Genomic DNA, 18,300 nt, shown 5'->3' with positions numbered 1-18,300 from the left:
TGGCGGAATGCTGCCTTGTAAAGTAACATTCTTGGCTGGTCAGCAATCAGGGGCCGTGTTTGCCTGTCCTAATCTGGCAGCAGCAGATAGTCTTTATAGCTACCGCTGAATCATCAATCAGCTCAGCTACTCAGGGCCCTGTCGACAGCAACAGGGGTCACGTCGTCGCCACAGTAACCACATTTAAAAGCAGCCATATAAATGATATAGGCTTTTGGCATGACACAAAGAAAAAGTGACAGAGGGAGATGGGATTGGGCCGGTCCTGTGTGAGCTGTCTTTAGAGAGAATTAGCCCTCGGTTTGAGTAAGACAATACTGACCTGAGTCAACCCAACGCTCTGTAAGAAGATACACCTTGGAATCACTGTTGTTTTGGCTAGTTGACTTTTAGATGCTTTAAATACTGTCATTTTAGATTATTTAGTTTTAGATGATGAATTAGTAAAGTTCAGTACCACTGTCATACAATGTTACATTTGCTGCTTCATCCAATGTGCCTCATTTATCACCACCGCATACAAAAGCAGATGTTATTCCAACGTGTGTAATGTTGCAAGCTTCAAGAAACTAGCCCTGAATACAATTAGCGGTTTTAATCATCATAGTTTGCATTGTTTTAGTTTATCATTCCTCATTTTAATCCACAAAGGAAACTTTGTACATGCATTACAGCACACAAAGAAGCAGACCACACACATGCGAGACTGCAGGCAGGGCGAGGCGTAAGGCTCGCGTGGCAGCAACCACGCATATGTCACTGCAGCGATGCCATGCACAGTTTGCCTTACATCGCGCACATCCCACATGTGATAGTTTGAAAATGTGTTGCAGTTTCAGTCCAAGTCAGAGAATGTCGCTATGGCCGATATTAGCTAGCCTGTCGTGATGGGACGAACAACACTGGCCCGTGAAACCCCGATTAGTGCGTGCATGCTTTAACAAAAAAATGTGGCCGATACAGGAAGTGTGTAGAATATTTTTATTCCATGATTGAACTCGAAGGAGAAAGGTAATTTGTTTTTTGTCTCATATTAAATGTTTTTTTAATAGATCCTAGAATCAGGATCAGAGGAATATTTTCAAGATGTCATTTTGCAAAAAGGCTCTATTTTTCAAACAACTGGATGCCTCCGACATGTGAAGATTTGTGAGAAGCAGTCCCTTGTAGAGGATTACTGTACCTCAGACTGTACATCATAGACAGAAACCATTGTGCCATTCAACAGTAAAAACATGTTGACCAGTAAGTCTCAAAAATATGTAATGTAGTGCTGTAAATCAGGGCATCTACATTTATTGTTGCTAAATATGTAATAGGGATGTAACATTAATAATTACTGGAGTACAGTATCTTGGACCTGGTCAAAATTATGCCATGGGAAGTCACTGTGCACCGCCAGTGTAGGTGACACCAGTGATCCCCCTTTTTTTTTCTTCTTCAAAAGCTCAAAATAAGTGGTTTTGCATCACTTTTGTTACTATAATATCCGAAAAGGATGCAAGCAAAGGTTAGGACAATGGTAAAAGATACAACAATGGAGTACAGTATTGGAGGACAGTTTCTCAGGCAATAGGGAGGGGAAACGGAGGTTGGTCGGGTTTGGAGGATGGTAAAAAGAATCCATCCATCTTCCGATCTGATCCACTTATCCTCACAAGGGTCGCGGGGGGTGCTGGAGCCTATCCCAGCCATCTTCGGGTAGTAGGCGGGGCACACCTTGAACTGGTTGCCAGTCAACACACAGACGAACAACCATCCACGCTCACTCGGGACAATTTAGTGTTCAATCAGCCTGCCATGCATGTTTGTGGAATGTGGGAGGAAACCAGAGTACCCGGTGGAAACCCACACAGGCCCGGGGAGAACATGGAAACTCCACTCAGGGAGGCCGGAGCTGGAATTGAACCCGGTACCTCCGCACTGTGAGGTCGACGCGCTAACAACTGGTCCACCAACCGGGCCAATAAAAAGAATGAATGAGGTAAAAGGTTTGGGTATCCGGTCTTTAAGGTGGAGATCAGAATCAGAATCAGAATCGCCTTTATTGTCATTGTAGAGCATACAACGAAATTTGGGTGCCACAGCTTAGTGCATTTCGGAAAAAAAATCAGCAGTGACAGATGAAGAAAAAGTGGAAATGTTGGCAAATACACTTGTAAAAATTCATACTGTTGAAAATATTTGTCAAGAGGGGAAGAGAGAGAGAGCATGTACAATGGCAGGCAATGCAGCAAAGGGAGGAGGATGATGATCTGATGAATGTTCCATTTACAAACGTGGAGCTTGATAGAACTCTTGGGAAAGGTAAAATGTCTGCACCAAATATGGATCAAATTTGTTACACAGTGTTGAATAATCTTGGTGATCTTCAAAACAGCATATGATGGGGGCTGTATAATAAAATCTGGGGGGTGGGGGAACCTCAGAGTTGGAAGAAGACTGTAATAATACAGAAATAATGAGAAAACCAGGGAAGGACAGATCAGACCCAGGAAGTTATCCACAAATCGCCCTTACAATCAATTTTCTGTAAAATATTGGCAAATGTTAACCACATTTGCCAATATACCTGTACATGCATATATACATATATACACTTTGAAAAATGTGCAATACAATGCAAACATTGACCTATTCATCGTTTATATGCCTGCCTACCGAACCTTACTTTCAGTAACGACGTGAATGATTGTTGCAGATAAGACTGCCATCAATCAAACAAAAATGACATCACCTTTTCTTAATATATATTTTTTATGTCTTAGTGATAAGCAACTCAACATTCGTATTTCATAACGCAAAACAGCTACTATGGTTAAACAAAATAATAAAAACTCTACTTTTAGAAATCCGGTGCTAACAACTACATTTGCTGCAATAGGCGGTGGCCAAACGCTTCATAGCGCCGGCGAGACGCTTCTCTCCGTGTTGCTCTTTGATCGGTCAAAGCATTATCCTTGCAGTGCGGCGTGCAGAAACAGATTGAGCACTGCACCGCTGCCCAAGAGAAGTGTGCTAAAGCTGGCTAGCTAATCACAGGGTCAAATACTGCAAGTCCGAGATGGGCAATTCATTTTCCAAACGGGCCAAACAACAACCTGTTTTTTTTTTTGTTCAGACCACGCCCCAAAAAGACGGAGTACTAACCCACACAAGCACAAATTTATTGACAAAACACGCGCACCAATTGATAATTACTGGGTTAATGTGCTGTCGAACATTCAAATGTGGGTTGAAAACTCCCGAGTGACTCTGCCCAGCTCTGCAGCAACTGAGTCTGTTTTACTCACTTTGACCACTGGGTGGTGTTCAAGTCTTATGTGAGCTCACAACCAACTGCACGGTGGTGGGTGCATACCCGCTTGAAATTTCTAAACATCTGCCTCAGTTTCCCAGCATGTCAGCACTGATCAGAGCCCAAACGGATTTGCTCGTCCTGATTCACCTGAAGTCACCTGAGGTGGAGGAAATTATACGGGCCGGCAATGCGGAACAGATGTGCAATTAAGGTAACAGGGAATTGTACTTCACTCACTCATTGTTGCTGCCTTCCACAATAACCATTATTACACAGAGAGATTTATTTAATTTCTCATCAACACAAATAAAAATATGAGTATAAACCTCCCATGCCTAAGAATTTTTGAAAAGAAAAAATATTTAATTTAATAAAGATAAACACAAAGGTATGACTGGTCACAGCACAACACATAACACTTAAAACATGTGAAAATGTCTTTTTTAACGTCAATGAGAATAACCTCGTTGTATAAAGTGGAAACAAATTACTTACTTTTTACTATCAGTTTCTATGAAATCTATTTTATAATATGACCACGTTCAGTTTAAATCAGGTTTGGGAAAATAGTGGAAGTTGTCCTGAGTTTCTCATATTCTGTGAATTTTCTTGACAATTATTAAAGTGTTATGCACTTCATCAACATGGCTTTACATTACAGTTGTTGTTTTGTTTAACCTTTATGACCAGAAAGATCAAGGATGAAGGGTGCAGAGTGACATGTCCCTGTTGATGAGGGGGAAGTGTGCATGTAATTCCTGTGTCTCACTTGGCTCCTGAGGAGATTCACTGCTTACTCAGGAGTGAAAAGCCTCAAATTAAAGTGTTTGTGCTGAGAAAGGACAAATGGGATGTTTCCGCAAACTGTGCAGGATTGAGAAGGCTTCCGCAAAATGTCAGGGAAAAATGGCTCCTGGTCGACACCTCTACTGAAACATGTGCTTGAAATTAATGCCCGCATATTGCTGCTAATGTCGCCTGCAAGTATGAAAACCTTGAAAGAAGAAGAGGAGGGACGTAGAGAAATGCTATGACATAGTGGGAGACACAGTGTTCTTATCTCCTGTGTATAGATATGTCTTATATACCCTTGAAGTGGGGGTAAATTGAATATTCATGAGTGAGTGTGAATAAGTGCTCTGTCAGCTGATTGTGTCACTGATAGATGAGGGGTGGACCAGCACAATCCTCAACAGAGAGCCATAGTAGCGAGTGAGGGGCAAGTCTCGCCCTGAAAAAAAAAACAAAAGCAACAAAAATCGAGAATACAGGGGTTATCCTTTAGACATACAGTACACTCCACTTTTGTATGGGGTCCAAGCACGTATGTTATATCACCCTGGTCATCAGGATGTAAACGACTGGGGCTAGGAGGAGAAAAACAAATTCACAGTTACAATCTAAGATGCCTGAACTTCCTAATTTTTCTCCTTAGTTAAATAAGGCAGCTAGCACACAACGAAACCAATTCCCATGTCTTCCCAATAAAGGCACAGTGTCAAGATGTAATCTCACCCGGAGCTAAGGGGGGCGTGACCGATATGTGGGCGGGACAGGGGGGGTGCTCAACTAAAAATCGACTCCTGTGACTTCACTTGAGAGTTTCTCTCGTTTTTTTTTTTTTTTTTTTTTACATAAAAGTATGATACGCACTCGTGGTGCACGGAAGAGACATGTATTCAATATAGGTAGGAATTTGCCCAAACATTGAGATTTGGACCCTACCGTCCAATCATGGTTATTGATTAGATCTTAAATTGTATCCATTTCTGTGCACACTGCTCAGTGTGGCAGAAATGTCCAAATTGTATGCCCGCGGCACATCGCTGTTTTCCCCTGTTCTTATTGGGAAATGCTTATTGCTCACTGTTTTGAAGATCAGGAGTTGGAGTGGGCTCATTTTCCCAATCGCCCTCTTCTTTAGGGGTGTTCACACGGCACACATTTGCTCCGGTGCTGCACTGATGTATTTTGTTGCGATATATTTTACACCGGAGCAAATTTTGTGGAGCGGTCACACGTACAAAGCCGCTGAGCGTGTTAGCACCGGCGCAGCGTCGGTGCAGCCCCACTTGGGTTCACACGGCAGTTTCTGCAGCGGAGCAAAATGATAGAAAACAAAGAGCTGTTGTGTTGGTTCTTTTTAAAACATACACAACTCAAGCAACTACTGTACAGGCACGTCCTTCTCCTTCTCGGTTTCCGTGCCTTCTGCTCGAGAGGCGTTTAATGACCGCCCCGAAAACGTAAATCAACGATGACTTCAATGACACTCAGAAAAGCAAACATATAATGCGCCAAACAGAAAATCAAGAGAAGAAATCACAAAATAAATTCTATGGGGGGCAGGGGGTTGTGAACACACAACAAAGGAACACACTACACAAAGAACTCCGAGACAGTCCAGTCTCCTACAAAAGGAAAGATGACGTTTGGGGACTATACCCTCCCCTCCAACCCCTGTTCTAGTTGAGATGGTATAACCCAAGAGGTGCCGCTTGCTACTGTTACCAGCCATGTCTTGTGTCGTTATTACACAAACACATGACGGAAGTACAACAGAGCAAACGAGCATTTGCTCCGGAGCAAATTGTAGAGTTCACACGTGCAAATTTACATCGGTGCTGCCCCGCAAATGAGCATTTGCTCTGGAGCAAATATTTAAACTACCTACCTGAGGTGGGTTGAATTTGCTCTGGAGTAAGCTGTTTTCCAGGGCTACACCGGTGTAACTTTGCACGTGTGCACGCTCAACTGGGGCAGCGCCGGCGCAGCACCGGAGCAAATCTTGCCGTGTGAACACACCTTTTAACTGGGAGATTTTTGGAGGTTTTTTTTTTTGTGTGTGTGTGTGTGTGTGTGTGTGTGTGTTTGTGTGTGTGTGTGTGTGTGTGTTTGTGTGTGTGTGTGTGTGTGTGTTTGTGTGTGTGTGTGTGTGTGTGTTTTTGTTGTTATTTGTTTTTTTTTTGTTTTTTTTTTTTTTTTTTAATAACGAAGCGATCCATTGATGAGATGGTCTGAAAGCTGACTAATTCTAACCTAAGGTACATTGGGAAATTAAACTCAGACGACGATGCACTACTCTGACAATGGATGTGTTCAAAGAGATAGCGTGCGCTCCATTCTCATTAATTTCTGAATGCAGCCACCACAATCGCACTGTGTCCCCAGTCAGAAAGCGTAGGGTGTTGCGTCGTTTTTGGTGTACTCTGAATAGCCGAATGACAAATTTGACCCATGCTCTTAAATTTCCATTCTCAGTGAACCAATGTTGAACACGCCCCAAGTAACTGACAAACAGACACAGCGTACAGCGGCCCGTTACATCTGGCGTAAAAATGGCACAGCATTTAATCAAAAGAACATGATGCCAACAGTGAAGCATGGTTGTGACAGTGTGATGGTCTGCAGCTGCTTTGCTACCTCAGGACCAGGACAACTTGCTGTGATTGATGGGACAATACATTTTGCTGTCTACCAGAAAATCCTGAAGGAGAATGTCCGACAGTTTGCGCCCTCAAACTCACGTGCTCTTGGATCATACAGCAGGGCAATGATCTGAAACACACCAGCAAGTTCACCTCTGAATGGCAGCCCCCCCCACCACCCATTAAGGTTTTGGAGTGGCCAAATCGAAAGCCGGATTTAAATCCAATTTAGAGGCTGTGGTGTGACCTTCAATGGGCATTTCATGCTTGAAAACCCTCAAATATGGCAGAGTTGAAACAATTCTGCAAAGAAGAGTGGCCCAAAACTCCTCCACAGCGATGTGAAAGACTCAACACGAATTATCGCAAATGCTTGATTTCAGTTATTGCTGTCAAGGTTGACACAAGCAGTCCTTTTCAAGATTGTGCCGGTATGAGTGTCTTGGTTTGTGTCATTTTTGTTTGTTTTGTTTGTTTTTGTTTTTGACCCTATGCCACTTACTTAATAGAGAAAAGACTTGTTGAGCATTAGGGCGTCTACTCTCTGACTTTTTTCACCAACACACGCAAACCCATAAAGTTTTTTGGCGTTAATAGCTGGCAGGGCGGCTGCACTGTAAGGAGGATGGAAACGTCGTCGGAGGAGGGCGAAGTGAGCCTTTGTGCAAGTCAAAATTCATCAGTGTGCATTTCGAACACTGCTCCCATCGATCCATCTTGCTAATCTACGTTCTCTGCTAAACAAGATGGATGAACTTGTTCTCACAGGGACCAACAAAACCTTTGCACGTTCTGCCATGCTCTGCTTCACCAAAACCTAGTTCAGCGACCACCACCCACATACTGTGCCACACTGTGATGCTGTTGCTGTGGACAAGGACATGCCCCCGTTGGGCCAAGGAGGGAAAAGGAACATTCATATTGAGAGTGGTTCGCAAAGTTTGAAATCCAGCATCTCTGATGGTAAGCGGGAGGTGTTGGTGCCCATGCCATGAGTAATTTGCTAATCTTTGAGGGCACCATTAATGCTGAAAGCTACATACAGGATTTGCAAATCTTTGTAGGCTATTCTGTTCTTATTTGTTTTAAACAGGATCCCAACTTCATTGGAATTGGGGTTTGTAAATCTTTGTCATGGTTCTGTTCCGTTTGTGTTTTCTGTTTCCAGCAGGATTGGTGGGTGTTCCCTCCAGAGTCACACCTGTCACGTATTACAATCAGTTGCCTGTAAAAGGACTGCCACACCGACTACAGGGAGTTGGATTATTCAGCCTTACTCACGATTCTTGGACGAAGTGTTTGAATATCTAGACCAGCAGTGTCAAACATATGGCCCGCGGGCCCAAGGAGGTTTGATCAGGCCCGCAGGATAATTTAAAAGTGAAAAAAATGTATTCAAGATACAGAATGAATATTTTTAATAAAATGCAATTCATGGATTATCCGCTTGGGTACACACTGTTTTGATCACAATAGAAGACAACATTGTTTTGATCAGAGAAGAAGACAACAGCAGATCTCATGATATTTTGGTTATTTGTAGCAGAGTATGGTATAAAGTTAATGGTACGGCCCACTTGACATCTACTGAGTCCGTATGTGGCCCACAATGTGAAATGAGTTTGACACCCCTGATCTAGACGTTTATCACCCCATTCCGCGGCGCTCTTGTTCATGTATTAAATTTTTGGTGTAAGTAGTGTTTGTTATTTTGTTTATCTGGCTTGTAATTGGATTTGCTTGTCTTTTAATGACAGACGATTTTGTGTTATTTATTCGCCTTGTCTTTTGCAAGCGCTTTGTGTTCATCTCGTGTTATCCTGACACTTTGTTATCAGCGACTTTTGTTGTACTTTGTCAGATTTGCGTTTTTCGATCATAAAACTTTTTGTTACATCTTTATTGTTGTTTTTGGGATAAGCTCCGGAATCTGAACCTGAAATGAACAAAACATTTGAAAATGTCGATTAACCAGTCCAAATAAATTTTAAAAATAGATAAAATAAGTGTACCACTCCTGCAGTGGAACTCATGACATGTCTTTTGACAAAGGCTGCAGATACATAGTCTGTTTTATTATCTTCAAATTGTACCCAAAGGAAGTCAAACGAAGAAATACTTTGAAGCTTGAAGCAAAAAGTGTGAAGCGTCCTGGATGCTAGATGGTAAAATTGGCTGCCATAAGGCCTCTTCGCCCCTCCTAAACCCTCCGCAGCCTTTTGTTTTCATTCCTCTCTTTAGGCAGTAATATATTGTCTCCCGAGAGTGTAATGATGCTCGAGAGCAGTTGTGTACCACTAGCAGGCACTTCTGTCACACATATCACCATCACTGTGCATTGATTTGTGTTTCCTTTAAATCGCCTGTTTCCGCCATGCCGTGTGCAGCTGTAATTGCATCTCACTTAAATGATTCAAATAAGGCTGTATGTTATTATACTTATACCACTGCTCCACTGTCATTGTCAACCCCACTTATTTCATTACAGATTTGGTCCACTTGATAAACAGCAGGGGTGCCCCATTGAACAGCTCTTAGCCAGTCTGGCTTGGGCCACAGAAGCAGTCAAGCGGGGCAACAAATCACACCAAACGGAGCATTTGGTCTTTGTGCAAGCTAGTTATGGAAAAGTGATAGCAGCATACAGAATACTTAATGGGTATAATAGATGTCAAAAAGGAGGACTCCTCTGCTAATTGGAAAGAGTAGGGGGTGAGGGAGGATAGACTGGCACCCCCAACCACCCGCCCTTTGTGCTTGGGAGAGCCTTCTGTACTGTGAAATAATATAATAGATTGTACACAAATGGGGCAGTGCCGCACTCTTTCTGCCTTCTTCTCCTTTGGGCTGACATATATATATATATGTCACATATATATAGGGGCAGTGCCGCACTCTTTCTGCCTTCTTCTCCTTCATGTCTTTGGGCTGACAGATGAACATGTTAGCGGGATAATTGTGCTACCTGCAATCTCAAGTGACAGTCTTTGTTAAAAAAAGACAGACCATACACACTCAATCTTCAATGTTACGATTGGGTCACGTCGAAGTGAGGATAATACTTGAACACCGAGCGAGTTTTTAAATAAGTGTTGTGATCTGTTTTGGACACCAAATGAGGGAAAATAACTGAAATAACATCCCAGGAAAATTGATGTCTAGTTTTTCAAATTCCAATTAAAAAAAAAAAAAAAAGAAAGATAAACTAAAATTGCCAATGAAAAGCATGTGCATTTTTACATGGAAAGTATTCTTCAAACTACCCAGATGTTCACAATCATGTCAGTAGGAGAAGTCAGACTGGTTGGTATGGTATTGGTTATACAGTCGGGTGACCATAATTTGATTTCCAAAAAACGAAGACACTCGGCCCGGCCTCAAAATACTTAAATGATACTCAAAAGTTTACTCCGAGACGCCATGCATTTTAAGGTATGCTTCCTCTGTACGGGTAGAAAATAAAACATACGTCTCCTTTGAAGTCTCACTGGAAAAATAAATAATACCTCTTCTGCCGAAAATTCAGCTTTACCCAAATATTTCTTACTATTGTTTCAGTATAATGTCAGTAATAAAACAGTAGCACCACAAGGATACTAATTTATCGTACCAAAAATGTCACTTGGGTCATTAATTTTCTACGTCATCCTTGTATCCTTTTTTCCCGGGTCTAACAAGGAACTCGGTCAACTCTGCAAATGAACTCTCCCCTCATACAGCGGTTTTTGTTTTTATGTGTCCACATAAGCTTTGAGATCTCCATTCAGTAACTTGTTAAACACAGAGACATACGTGCCAGCTTTGCACATATTTCGAATGTCGTCATCCCCGAGGCGCAGTCAAGGAACTGATTGCAGGTGTATTAGGATCATTCAATTGGTGACAAAACACACCTCTCAGTCCACAGACTTCAATGATGGGGGTGAAAGACAAATGAGCGTGTTGGAGAGGCTAATTTAGACAGTAGAGGTGTAGTTCAATTGGAGTATGCCCTGTCCACCCCCGGGTGTCAGTCAGAACACAATGAGAGATTGAAGTTGGGATTTGGCAGCTTGAATCCCATTGCAGACATGATCAGGGAACACCACAGGTACAGGCATACAAGCAAGCATGCACAGGTGGCAATGATACTAGGGTGTGGCGTGTGTGCCTGTGGTTCTGAAATAAACAGAAACAAAGCAGCATATGAGTACAAATGCTGGGCTTCTGATATCACACAAATGCTGCAATACTTGGAGGCACACAACTCTTGTCAAATAATAAATGGACAGCGACATCACTCAATCTCATGAAAGTGTTTTCTTAGCTGTGCACAATTATGGCTGTAAACTCCACATACATTGTCCATGTTAAATATGAGCAATTTAATCATGCTCATGCACAGATGAAACTACATCCAATCAACTTAACTCATTCAATGCCAGCCATTTTTTACCATTGTGATTAATTTTTGAAGGCCTACAGAAAATGTACTTCTCCAGCTACAGTATATAAGCATGGAACCAACCAAAAGAAACCTTTAACCCTTTTCGTTCAACAGGGGGAAAAAAGTACATTTCTACTTTTTGCCATTCTTTCGTAAAGAGCAGTTGTTTCCAAGAAAATTTTGAGAAAAAAGGGCTTTTTGTGAAAGGATGCAGAACTTTCCCTTTTGATGTAATTTGTTGGCATTTGTGATACCTCAAATATCAAATAACGCTTTCCTGCTAAGTAACAACATAAACAACACAAAAAAGGTCACTTTGATTGCAAAATAACAGTTTATTGCAAGATAAACACTGCACGGATGCATGGCCTACGCATCAAGTTTTCATGAACGTTGAACTTCTCAACACCACACTGCTTCCGCATGTCACCTCGTGACGTAGGATCACCATACCACATCCCACACCCACGCACACCAAGATCTGATCAAAGCCATTCCTGTCATCTACTGGTGATTTATCATACTGAAATACTACCCACTAGCACAGGGGTCGGGAACCTATGGCTCGCAAGCCATATGTGGCTCTTTTGTTGATTGCATCTGTCTCGCAGATAAAACAAAATATTCTCGCTTGTTTAATCCATCCATCGATTTTTTTACTGCTCATTTCCTGTTCAGGGCTGGAGTTGGCTCCAGGAGCAATTTTGATTGGATAATACTGGCCTATGTTGGCCGTTGCCTTGGCAACAGGTAAAGGCCCCCTTTTGAATCAGCCCACTCGGTCATTAGCTCAAAGTTAATCGTAAACGAATAAGATGGCGAGAAGAAAAAAAAGATGACGAGTATGGTAGACTTCAGGACGAATGGACCGAAGGATTCGCCTTTGTGGAGAGAACAGGTTCTGCGGTGTGTCTGATTTGCAATGACAAAATACCATCGTGGGGTGCAAGCTAGCCAGCAGCAACTCCGCGTATGGACCCGGCAAGCTGACTATAATTCCGCTCAGTGACCGAATTTTTAGCAATCGTGAGGAACTGAAAACCAGTCACATTAATGGTGAGTATTATCAGAAAATTATTTAAAAGAATACATTCAGAGGCTTGTTATACTGACATTTTGTTTAATTGACTTTTAAAATAAAGTTTTAAGTTTTATATATTTATATATATATATAAATTTCCAAATATTTTGCATTTATGGCTCTCTTAGTCAAAAAGGTTCCCGACCCCTGCACTTGCACATGCAGGGCACTCTTGTGACTACAATAGTTGCTCAGATCAAAATTGTGTTTAAAAAGTAATAAATGAAGTAAAAAAAAATCACACAAAACACAATAGTGCCACAGCCGCCTGCCCGCGCTGCTCCCCGTCCGCAAGCCAGTGAGCCTGACTCTGAAGCAACTTGGATCAGCCTGGCAGTATGCTTTATCTCAAAGATGAAAGCCATGGAATTTAATTTCATGCTTGCAAACCTTGCCAACGTTGGCTTTCATCAGGGTTCATAAAAGGTTGCAAACATATTGGCAAATCCATTGTCTCACTAACAGTGGAAAGTGTGGGCAAAACAGTCGTAAACATTTGGAAATGGTCTTAAGGCGTGTCACCAAAGATCTTTTAGATTCACCATTGCTAGAGACCACGTGACTGTGGTTACTGTGGTTACAATGTATGCTGACCCATTTGTACATAGCATTCACAATTCACCCCTGGTTGTGATATCAGCACCCATTCTAGACATTGATCATCATGCCTGGTGAAACAATGCACAAAGAGAAAGGCAATGAAGAGTACCCTATTTTACAATAACTGGATGGAGATAAAATAAAAGAAAGTGGTGAAGCAGTTCGTGAAAGAGGGCATCAACCTGTAAGCCATAACATTTCTTGTGTTCAATTTTATGAGTTACATATAACCATCTTTGACCACGTGCAGCAGAAAACTGAATGCTGGGGAAGGTTTGCACATATTTTCATTGAGTTGAGTCCATACATTCAACTGGTAGCCCAGGAGGTGGCAAAGAGACTCAAAGGATTCCAAAATGTGGCAAAGGAGTGGCAAATAGTTGCTAATCTTTGCATTACTGTCCCAAATAGCCGCTAATAGTTGCCGTCTGTTTTTCGCAAACACTCTCCCAAATATTGCTTCAAAGCATTGCTTAATGTCGCTAATAACAGAACTTTTCTGACAAATGATGAAGAAAATGAGGGGCTCCCCGGATTTTCGTCAACATTTGTCAGAAAAGTTGATGAGTGCAACATTCGCTACCTTTGCAAGCATTTGCCGCTCAGGGAGATACAACCTTTCGGAAGTCAGGCAAATATGGTCCAAAGTCAATGCAGGAAAATTTCAGTTATGTGTTCGTAAAGAGAAAGCATGGGAAGAGGACAGCAAGCATGTTGTTTAAGCAAAACCCTCAAGAACATAATGATTTATTTAAGTGAGGGGAAACATGAATAATGTATTGGCTATACAGAAGATGAATTTTTTTTTTTTTTTGTATTAATTGTCAGGAAGGTTCGTAACAAGTGCATGAGGGGTGGAGGGGCTGTAGGACCCAGAGATCACAGGGATGCTCCTCAAAGCCTCCGGTCCTACAGCCACAGACTGACTTGCAAATGAGCTCAAGGAGGCTAATTAATGGGAAGTGGGGGTCTGTCATGAAAACAATGGCAGTGCTGAAGAAAAAAAATGATGTGGATTCCCCATTTCACTTGTCCCCCGATTCTTTTATTGTATCTGTCCTGGCTGATTGCTAGCTTGATCAGCATTCTCTGCGTCCAGTGCATCACAGTATGTGAACAAATGGCACTCACAGTACGGTTGAGACATTTTTGAAATCACATCAATCATTTCTAATCTGCAGAACTGTTCGCATATGCCTCTTAAATTGCAGGCACATTTGGTCCAAATTTGCATTATTAACCACACTCCTGATTCCTATTGAAGACCTTCCTTTGTCCAAAAAGAAGAACATCAGGCTGCCGAATGTGTGCAGTAACTTTGGCAAATGTAAAGTGGCGTGTGGGGGGACTCAATAGTAGTAAGTACCAGTAATGTCATTAATGATCTTGCTGCTACAGATAACTCAACTCAACTCAACTCAACTCAACTGTATTTATAGAGCACTTTCAAACAGCCATCGCTGCATACAAAGTGCTGTACATGGAGCAATTCAACATATACAACAAACAATAAAGCAAATCGGTAATAAAGACGGTATAGAAAGCACCGAACAGCAAAACCAAGAACAAAACTAAGTCATGCTGAGTCAAATGCCAAAGAATACAAGTGAGTTTTGAGGCGGGTTTTGAAGATGGGCAGCGCGGAGGCTTGCCGAATGTTCAGTGGGAGGTCTTAAGATAAGACAGATGTGATGAGTCACATGATCAGTGTATGTACTGCCAAGGATGTCCACAAAGTTTGAACTGTTTTTTTTCCCCATTTTAGTTGCCTTATAAAGGTAATAAATAAATAAATAAATAAAATACTACTTTCCTTGTCAGATTTCAACTGCTGAATCACTAAAACCACCTTGTGCTAATATTGTTAACCTCAGCATAATTTCCCAAATTAAAGTGTTCATCCAGCAAGGATGGTCTGTTATTCAATAACAAGCACAATATCTGTATTGTATTTTTTTCTTATCATAAAAATATTAACTTGCATTTTCACTGATATCAATTTGTTTTTGAGAAATCAATAAAAACGACTTTAAAGCCATCCACTGGAAGTGAGCACTATGCCCCCCACCCCCAATCCTTCAATGGTTTGGTGGGAGTCTCGGGAGGGACTGGAGATTACAATGATCCCTCACTTATTATTATCACCGTTAATAGGGACCAGAACTGAAAAAAAAATTAAATTATCCTTGTATAAATATTTGGGATCCAATTCTTTCCGGAAAAATCTGGAACTTGAGACGTGGTCAGCACAAACAGTTTCCCTGTAAACAAATTGCCCTTTTTGCTATACCGGACGTTGTGCACCTAATTCACGTAAAGGCTCACAGGGCATAGGATAAAGGTGGAAAAAATATAATAATATCATAAATACGTCTTTAGTTTATCTTGTAGTACAGTTCATTTGCTGGATTTTCACTTCCACAAGGGCAGATGGGAGCAGGGCCAATGGGCTGTAATGCTATCTCTATTTCTCCCTTTCTTTTTTCCACGGTTTAGGGGGTGCAGCGTATTCTTCGATCAGAAAGTCTGCCCTAAAGTTGTCTTTCTTGCTTGAACCTGTGAAATCCCTCTCACACACCCCAGCAGCTCCTGGCACTGCCACCGTCTGCAGGGCCCTGCTGTACAGAGCCATGCTGCTCTTTGAAGATATGCAGAAAAGGCCTTTTCTGCACTCCTCTCGCTACACAGAGTACCTGCACATTCACACATGTCAATTCTCATTCATACAATCAAAAACAGTTTCGGCATCCTCTTGGTACCCTTTGATAAATATGCATGCTTCGTCGCCTCTTAGCAAAAGTCATCATTACTGATAAAAACACGGTACAACAGTGTCACGATGGAGAGAAAAAAAAATCATCAAAGTGATGCATGGAAAAACAGCATTGTCCGGAAAACACCAGAATATTTATCGAACTATATAACAATACTGCAACAATAGTATCCATCTTTTTTTTTTTGTCCCGAGTATATAACATTTCACTGATATTGTTGTGGTTCACATGCCTGAGTTCTGTGGAAGCAGCGTGGGTTCAGTTTCCACTCAGTGAGACTGTGACTGTGTCTTACTCGATTTGTTCCCTGTGACTGACACCCTGTACTGGTCACCGCTTACACCAAGTCACCTGGGAACAAGATAAAAGATGGATTAATGGATGGATGGATGGATGAGCACATGCTGTATAACAAGACTCACAGTTTTATCTTAATAGTTTGTATGTGCATGTGTGTGTTTGTGTATCACGTCTAGTTCCATACCCAGAACCACAAAAAAAAATATTTTTTTTTCATTTACTTTCCTTAGGCCCATTCTCCTCTTACGTCCTCTTTGTAAGGGGCTCTGGCTGTGGCTTTCCAGCGCACCCTCTTCACACCTCAGCATCCACCACCATCAGCCCGTAAATTACGTCATATATTGCACGCTTAAGAGACGCTCATTTGAACACGCGGAAGAAAACAGCAAGTGACTTCTCTTAATCTACTTCAAAAAATGTCATCCTTTATCAAAACGACTGTGATTTAGGAGCAGACTCGCATTATTTGGTCGTGAAGGATAACTTGAGCATTGAAAGCCAAAGGTGCTGAGGCTCTTTTTCGCAGCTACTGAAGCTTTTTTTTTTTTATTTGCAGCTGCTGCATGTTTTATTGACTGTACAATAAAGGATCGTCTCAACAGAACATAACCGTTTATCCGAGTTTTTATTTTTTTTACTTTTTTGTTGTTCGTCAAAAGTGCTCACTAGAACGAACTGTTGCTGTTGTAAATAAGCAAAGAGAAGCTGGGATGAAATGGAGGCAGTGGCACGTGTTAGCGAGAAGTGATCACATGACAAGAGCTGTTTACTTCCTTCTTGCACCTTGAAAAGATGAGAAAGTAATTTTAATAAACATACATTTAAGACAAAGATTTTCTGTGCACATGATCTTTAGGGTTAATAATGTATGAATTTGCAATTATCCAAATGTGTTTAGTGTGTTTGAAAATTGAGCACATTTATGCATGGTCACAATAGTGGGGATAGCACAATGTAACTAGGTGCACATAAACATCTATGGATGGTCATTTCTTGGCAAAGTAACATCTTTTTTCTCTCTTGTAGATTCACTTTGAGTAAAGTTCTTGATATTTTGGATGTAGGCGATGGTCCACACAAGGCATGCAGCATTTCAGTTATTCCTCAAAGTGAAAAAGATCCCGTTTTCAGCAATTGTGATAGTGAGCAAATTTATATGCACTACGAGGGGAGATTATCCATTTGCTAGCACGGACGTTGAATGCATTATGCTGAACATGTCGGCACAGAAGAAGACAGGTCGGCCTGTGGCATGAACACCCTTGGAGAGGCTTGACATGGCCGAGCTTTCAAATCACTTTCACTTTTAAGGGAGATTATAGCACATTATTCCAATGGCGGTCACACTTGTGACCAATCATAAAATATGCTTTATCACCTATATGTCCATATTTTTTTTCAATTTATTATTGATTACTTGAAAGGGCAACCAATGACACCTGATTTTGATGTTTACATCGTACAACATTTGGGCTCAAATGGGCTAACTGTAGGTAGCGTGAATCCATTTTGGTTCATTTGAGGTGATTCCTCTCCTCTCAACATTTATCGCGACGACCCGTTGGTTACAGGATGCTCGGCCAGGTGGAGAACATTGCCCTGTGGCCTTTCTTCTTTCTCCCCAGGTATGTGAACCTATTCCACCCTCAGCCTCACAACCTTTCTTTCCCCATCCTCCCCAACAGGGGCAGAGATGGATGGAAGCAACATGCACAGCTCCCCAGACAGGCTGATTTATGGCTCCTCCTTTCCACCTAAGCAGAGCTTTGGCCCCCAGGTGCCTCGCCTAGCATGCACTAGGGACAGACACTGTCTCAGACCTGATGGCCCCAGACTCCCAGCCCTCTATGATGCCAAGTACCAAACAGTGACTCTCGAATAGTGTTCATTCGTCATATTACGGGCAGCCTGGGATCCACCTTGAAGAGTGGCAATACAGAGCGTAGGAACAATGAAAGATGCTCCCTGGCCTCTCTCTTTCCACATACCAAGTACATTGATCCACTGTAACAATATATCATACCTATATGATGTACCACCACTTTTGCTCTCGTTCCTTTGTTGAATAGTATGATTACTTAAATACTATTAACATTCAGGCAAAGGAAACCATGCTTTAAGTTTATTCGATTTTGTTTTACTATATTCCAAATAAACTACCATGCCTGTGGCAAACTGTATTAAAATATGCAGTCATCATTAAAAACAAAAATAATAACAATAATTTTAAAATGAAACATTTTAATATACCATTTATGTATGGAATCAGTGTTAAAAAGTGTTGCTAAAATCTGAACTCCATCTTTCCTTTTCTATGATGGTTAGTGGCTGTCTGTTGAAAACGTTACCCTAACAGGCCTGAGGATTTCACGGTAACGATCGTTTCCGGT

Source organism: Hippocampus comes, unplaced genomic scaffold (genome assembly GCF_001891065.2).
Source record: "Hippocampus comes isolate QL1 unplaced genomic scaffold, H_comes_QL1_v1.1 scaffold130, whole genome shotgun sequence".
NCBI classification, from domain to species: domain Eukaryota; kingdom Metazoa; phylum Chordata; class Actinopteri; order Syngnathiformes; family Syngnathidae; genus Hippocampus; species Hippocampus comes.
The sequence above is the reverse complement of the archived record's forward strand: the minus strand, read 5'-3'. Positions refer to the sequence as shown.